Below are 7,344 nucleotides of genomic sequence, written 5' to 3' on the forward strand. Positions count from 1 at the left end.
CCCTGGGCAGCTGGGCAGCCACCATCCAAGGCTTACCTGTGCCTCGGGCCGGCCCTGGGTGGCTGGGGTGCTGAGGGAACTGGGGGACTCCAGAGGCAGGCATGTGGAGCGGCCAGACCCGCCTGGGAGTGGGCCCGGCCGTGCTGAGCGCCCGCCACCCCAGCGGGGCTGAGGGGACTGGACACCGCCATCTTGTGGCTGTGGGCGCCACCATCTTTGAGGGCATGGCAGTCAATTAGCATATTCCCTCCTTATTGGCTGTGGGCACCATCATCTTTGTGTGGGTGTGATGGTCAATTAGCATATTCCCTCTTTATTAGATAAGATTAAGATATAGATTATGATATTACTCTTAATATATTGTGTTAATGAAATATTTATATGTTAATCATAGTAATAAAATGAAATTAGAAATTAAATTGCACTCCAAGGTATTCAGCAGAAATGACCATGGTAAAAACTAACACAAGTCCATATGCAGAGGATGTGATTGGAGAATCACAGCATATCTTACAAGTCATCTGCAGAGCCTGCCTTTCAATTGAGGAATCCCTTTTACAATACTGGTGGCAGACGTAGTCCACCAGCCTCTGCGTGAGTGCATTAAGAATGCTTTGTGAGGCAGAGTGCCCTTTTCATTGCTGCGCAATGTTAACTATTAGGCTATTCTTCCTTGTAATAAAGCAAAATGAGCCTCCTCATAATTTCTGATCATAGATTCTCCCTCTGAGCATCAATTACATGTGACAGCTTAGGCAATATATGAAAATTTATGATGGCTCCACCCACTCCCCCTTTTCTACCCCAAAGAGTTGACTATTTTCTACCCTAAATTTTTCCAAATTCTACAATGTTACTTAGAAGACCTATTTAGATTCCTCTTGAACTCATTCCCCTCATCTGAATCTTTTATCTATAGTCTTCTTAAATAAAAGGGAGCCAGACCTGGGCACTATACACTATAAGGCTTGACTGTGTAGACTATAGAGATAATGCAATGTGCTATTCCTTGACTGTGGGTAAGAAAGATGGCTTTTGGAGATGGTGGGCCTGTGTCTTCAGGAAATCAGGGTGTTTGTGTTTTTTTATTAAATCAGACTTCTGCCCAAATAATAGCTAACCCTATACTATCTCATGAAATGCTGTTTGTAGACCACTTGCATCCAAATTAAGTGAGATTGTTTATTAAAAAAATAAAGAATGATGTTCTCCTGATGTTTCTTACATACACTGAAATTTCAGAATTATCAATATGGTAATAAAGAATACAGGATTTCCCAACTTCAAGCTGTGTGACTGTAGGCAATTTACTTGACTTCTCATCTATAAAATGAGGATAATAACTCTTTAGAGGATGGCTTACTAAAATGATAATATATGTGTAGTAGACACTGTTGCTTATCTCCTCAATTGCCATTTCCTAGCCCATCCTTCCTGTGGAGCCTAGTTTTGTTTGGGTGGGGTGGTTACCATTCCATGTGTTCAAGGAAGGTGAGCCAGGGGTGACTTGCGATTGGTTTATGTATGGGTAAGTGAATTGATCCTGGACAATGGGATATGAGGAAAACCTATAGGGACCTTCTGGGTAGGATTTCCCCAACCAATAGAAAGAGACATGTAGGAAGTGCTGAAGTCTCTGTGTGGCACCTGGAATCACTGCAGCCATTGTGCAAACACCAAGGGAGATGCTGCCCACGTGTTTGGAATGGCAGAGTTGAAGGATGGGTCCTCTATGATGTTGTTATGCTGCTCAATCAACCAACTCTGGGACCACCCGCTCCTCACCAATGGTTATAAGATAGGAGACCCCTAATGTTTAAGCCTGTTTTAATTAAGTTCTCCTACTTGCAACTGAAAGCATTCTAATGGGCATGGCATGTAATGTTCTTAGCATAGTGCCTAAAGCATAATGTTTGCATAACAAATGGCAGCTATCATTATTTTGTTATTATTATTAACAGAAATATTGGTCTTTCTTGCCTATTAAATTTAGGACAGGAATTATAGTGCCAATCCTATTATAAGACACATCTCAAAAATATTTGCTGGAAGTTTGCAGTAATTGTCCCTGGTTTCCACTATTTATTTATTATTGGAATCATGTGGTTCCATGTATATCAGATCTCCTTTCTAGCCTTGACTTTTTCACAAATTTGACAAAATTTTCAGCCTTTTTGCCCTAGCCGGTTTGGTTCAGTGGATAGAGCATTGGCCTGCGGACTGAAGTGTCCCAGGTTTGATTCTGGCCAAGGGCACATGCCTGGGTTGCAGGCTTGATCCCCAGTAGGTGGCATGCAGCAGGCAGCCGATCAATGATTCTCTCTCATCATTGATGTTTCTATTTATCTATCCCACTCCCTTCCTCTCTGAAATCAATAAAAATACATTTTTTAAAAAAGATGGTTATACCCTAGCCGGTTTGGCTCAGTGGATAGAGTGCTGGGCTGTGGACTGAAGGGTCCCCAGTTTGATTCCAGTCAAGGGCACATGCCCAGGTTGTGGACTTGATCCCCAGCAGGGGGCCGTGCATGAGGCAACTGATCAATGATTCTCTCTCATTATTGATGTTCCTAAATCTCCCTCTCCTTCCCTTTCTGAACTCAATAAAAATATATTTTAAAAGATGGTTATGATTTGAATAGAAAGACATAGGTTTCTATGTTGGTGGTCAGAACACATCATGACAGAATTATTCTAGGAACAATACTAATTTCATGATTTGTCCTGGGTGATCCCACGTTAAGCATTGTAAAGGCATTTGGAGGGCAGCTTGTGCATGTAAGGAGTTGGAAATTTGTCCTGTAAATTCCTGGGGGTTTTTGTTGGTGAGGTATCTGAGACAGGTAGCTGAAGTTAGGTGCCCTGCCCAAGGTCAGTCAATGGTGGTGTGACCACAGAGGGATTAGCATTCACAGTCACAATGTCTGGAATTCCTGTGCGTGACTAGATTCTGCTATATGATGTTACTTGGGGGTAACTGTAATTATTGTGGCAATAATATCTTCAGAGAACAAGGGGAGGGACAATGGTGGAGTCAAAGTCTGTGTCATTTCTGCTGAATTTATTTAAAAGTATCTTTCCAGAATTTTATTACATGAGAGCTGCAAACATTTGGCAAAATTGTAGACTGCATTCTTTTTTTTTTTTTTTACTTTCTCTGCTTTTTAAAAAAATCTTTATTGTTGAAAGTATTATGTCCTCCTTTCCCCCTCATTAACCTCTTGACTGCATTCTCTTTTAGCTCCATTGCTTAATTTTCATTTATTCTACTGTCTAGTTGTATCACAACATCCTGTGTTTCTTTTTAATTCCTAGTGGATGTGCCAGGCCAGTGCTTTCTTTTATGGCTGGTTTATCAAGCCATATTTGTTCAGTATATAAAGAGGTTGACTCCTTTTTGCCTCCAGAAACTAGTATTATTACTTGGAATATACTTGTTATATATGAAACAAGTGTTATTGGATTGAAGAATTGCTGCTTCTCGTTGGGAGATTCATTTCATTTCCCATTACTCCGAACTTCATACCCACAGCACTGAGAATTTCAAGTGGAGCATATTGAGGTAGACTCCATTTCTTCGCATCATTTATGTACTTAATTTTTAAATTGTTTCATAACCCTATTGAGTGTTTTGTAACTAAATTAACAAGGTTAGAATGAACTGTCCAACTCCTATGGAAATCAAGTACAAGAACATGAGATTTTTTATTACACACAATCCAACCAATGCGACCTTAAACAATTTTATAGAGGAACTTAAGTACAGAGTTACCACAATAGTGAGAATATGTGAAGCAACTTAGGATACTACCCTGTGGAGAAAGAAGGCATCTGTGTTCTTGACTGGCCTTTTGATGATGGCGCACCACCAACCAATCAGACTGCTGATAGCTGGTAAAGTCTTATAATTAAGTTTTGTACCAGCTGGTGTTGCTCAGTGGTTGAACCATCAACCCATGAACTAAGAGGCCGTGGTTCGATTCTCGGTCAGGGCACATGCCTGGATTGTGGGCTAGATCCCCAATAGGGGGTGTGCAGGAGGCAGCCGATCAATGTTTTCCTATCATCTATGTGTTTTTTTAATATATATATATATATATATATATATATATATATATATATATTATTGATTTTACAGAGAGGAAGGGAGAAGGATAGAGAGTTAGAAACATTGATGAGAGAGAAACATCGATCAGCTGCCTCCTGCACACCTCCTACTGGGGATGTGCCCCCAACCAAGGTACATGCCCTTGATTGGAATCGAACCTGGGACCTTTCAGTCCACAGTCCAATGCTTTATCCACTGAGCCAAACCAGTTAGGGCCCTATCATCTATGTTTCTATCTCTCTCTCTCTTTCACTCTCTTTCTAAAAATATCATTAAAAACATATTTTTTATCATTTCATTGTATTTATTTTTAATATATTTTTATTGATTTCAGAGAGGAAGTAAGAGGGGGAGAGAGAGAGAGAGAGAGAGAGAGAGACATTGATGATAGGAAAACATTGATTGGCTGTCTCCTATTGGGGACCTAGCCCACAATCCAGGCATGTGCCCTGACCGAGAATTGAACCACAACCTTCTATAAAAACATATTTTAAAAAAATTAAGTTTCATGAAGAACCTGGTTGTTGTATTGCTGTTCGTTGTGTTGCAGGCCTTGGGAGAGCTCCAGTGCTTGTTGCCCTGGCATTAATCAAAGGTGGAATGAAATATGAGAGGCAGTACAGTTCATAAGACAAAAGCGGCAGGGAGCTTTTAACAGCAAGCAACTTTTGTGTTTGGAGAAGTATTGTCTTAAAAAGTGGCTGCACTTCAAAGACTCCAACGGTCATAGAAACAAGTGTTGCGTTCAATAAAACAAGGGTGCCTGATACCATTGCCTTGGAAGTGGAACTTGAGACAGGATCTAATTTGTCATACATATTAGCCAACATGTTGACTTGGTGAATAAATCTAATGAAGCGCCCATAGGAGTACTGAAAAGCAGTTTTACCAGGCCACGAGTTTGACAGAATTGCAACCTCTATGTTTGGGTTACGATTCACCTATTTTGACACTTAACAGAAGATTCTTACTGTTCAGCATTTAAAATGTGCTTATCATTTGTACCAACTGACTTTTCCTGAAATCATGCGGTATTGAGTTAGTCTATTCCAATGCCAGAATCTTATCAATATATAAGAAATTTAGAAAGATTAGATGCCAAAATACCCAGCATAATACTTGTATATTTTTAGTATCATACAGAACTAAAATCCCAGGAACTCTCAACACTCTGGACCTTATGTGGTTTAGCCCGTCAGTCATTTCAAACATAGAAAGTAGGGCTGATATGGTTATTTGCCTGCTCACTGCATGTTCCCATCTCCCACATTCATGCAAGCATACATCAGGTTTGCTCAACTTTTTTTTCACATCAAGTCTCAGAGATTACTTAATGTCTTTCTATAAATCTCATTTTGTGCTGTTATGGAAAGCCTCTATTTTGAAAATCTGCATTGTACAGAAGCACATGTCTTTAATGTCTCCAGACAAAAAGCCATATGGTTTTAATGTTTGCACTTGGGGTGCAACTTACAGGGAGGCCCTGAGAAAAGAATGGGAGGGAGCTATAAAGCATTTTTAGTAAAATGTTGCCTTTGTCTTGTGCAGAACATATAGAATATGTTCTTTAATATAACAAATATTTTTAAAGATGGAGGTGCTTTATTATTGTAGCTAAAACAATTCTTAATCATAACAATTCTGAAACTCTGGTATTTTTTAATACTTTCTGAAGTTGCTTACCAACTTATTTTTGTTTGAACTGAAATTTTTTTCCCTTCCTACCCTCCCTTGCAAATAAAAAAAAAGTGAATTTTGCTAATGAATTGAGCACATATTTAATATTTATATGCCATTGAGCTGTGATAACATAATATTTGGATACTTGAAAATTGGTTTTATTATTATTAATGGATACAATGGTAATGTGTATTAATGGTAGTTCAACCATATATCTATACTGTCTGGGAACGTGTGGTTATAGTTATGTGGGAGAAATAATTTCCCGGTATTCACCAACTTGTAAAAATCTAGTTTGAGAGGAGTCAGAATAATGGCGGCGGAATAGACAGACGTGTTCCGAGCCTTGTCCCGGAGCAGAAAGAAAGAACAGCTGAGGGTCGCGCAAGGAGTGTTTGTTGGCTGGTTGGGAGACAGCTGAATTCCAGAAGGAGGTGGGGGACTGCTGAACGGGGTTCCCCTGACCTGGCAGCAAGAACTGCGGCTGGGTCCCCTCCCGGAGCTGCGGGCTTGGACGCGGAGTCTGCGCCATCTTGATCCGGAAAGTGGAGCTTATCTGAAGCCTGAGAATCCACAACTGCGGCACCCCAGGAACAGCTGCGAGCCCCAGAACAACGCTCCCCAACTGGCGCAAGCACACGGGTTCAGAGAAGCTCTACACTCCACCACGGAAAGGTCAGATTTCGCCTGGGATAAGGTGAGGTCTCTGGTCCCGGCGGGAGAGAGGAACGCGCGTTTTGCGGGAGCTGGAGGACCAGGGAAGTCTGTGCCTAGAAAAATCCGTGGCTGTAGGGGCTGGCGTGATCTGTGACTGTGGAAAGGGGTCCTCAGAGCTGCTAAGAGAAGGGCACTCTAAAAAGCAACCCATTTTGATCTGAAGTGCAGGGACACCCTAAGAATTTCAGGCAGTCCAGACTTACGCGCAGCCCGTGCACTCCCTGGGTGCCTGGGCTTACTCGCAGTCCCGGAGTTCGCACACTTGGGCTTTTTCCTCTTCAAATCCTTGCTTCTGATTACTAAGCCCAATACATAGGATCACCCAGTTGGGGACACCCTGGGAGACTGCAGGGGAAGGTTGTTTTTCTGGAACCTGGGGATCGGAGCGGGGAGTGACCATCAGACAGTCAGCTCTGAGGCAGACCACTCCCACAGGCCCAAGTGCCACAGGGAAAGAAGGCTCTAACACTCCCTAGAGAGGCCATAGATAGACCCGGAAGTCAATCCAGAAACACTGCCACCCAGGGGCTGAATCACAAATTGACTCTTGTGTAATCAAAAATAAAGGAATACGAGAAATTAAGACACACCGCCTGCTTAAAATCAGGACTGGCTTACAACACCGAAGAGCAGTGGATCACAGGGAACTGCAATACTGTCTGGACTGAGAAACAGGCGTGCCAAACAGAAAAACAGAGGAAGTGAATGACCTTCACTACTCCACATTTTATTTTTTTTATTTTTTTATTTTTTTTTAATTTTCATTTTTTGCATCTTTTAATCAAGAAACTTTTTTTTCTTTTTTCATCACTTGATTTTGCCTTTTTAATGATTACATT

The 7,344-nt window shown here is 41.3% G+C and overlaps 1 pseudogene across 1 annotated transcript; it reads left to right on the top strand.

The window, feature by feature from the left end:
- The first annotated feature begins 3,656 nt into the window (after nt 1-3,656).
- Nucleotides 3,657-4,860, top strand: LOC308244407 (protein tyrosine phosphatase type IVA 1-like; annotated as a pseudogene). Its single transcript has 2 exons — nt 3,657-3,894; nt 4,594-4,860. The product of its transcript is annotated as a protein tyrosine phosphatase type IVA 1-like (transcript).
- The last annotated feature ends 2,484 nt before the right edge of the window (nt 4,861-7,344 follow it).

Source organism: Plecotus auritus (genome assembly GCF_963455305.1).
Source record: "Plecotus auritus genome assembly, chromosome: 3".
In the NCBI taxonomy this organism is placed as follows: Eukaryota; Metazoa; Chordata; class Mammalia; order Chiroptera; family Vespertilionidae; genus Plecotus; species Plecotus auritus.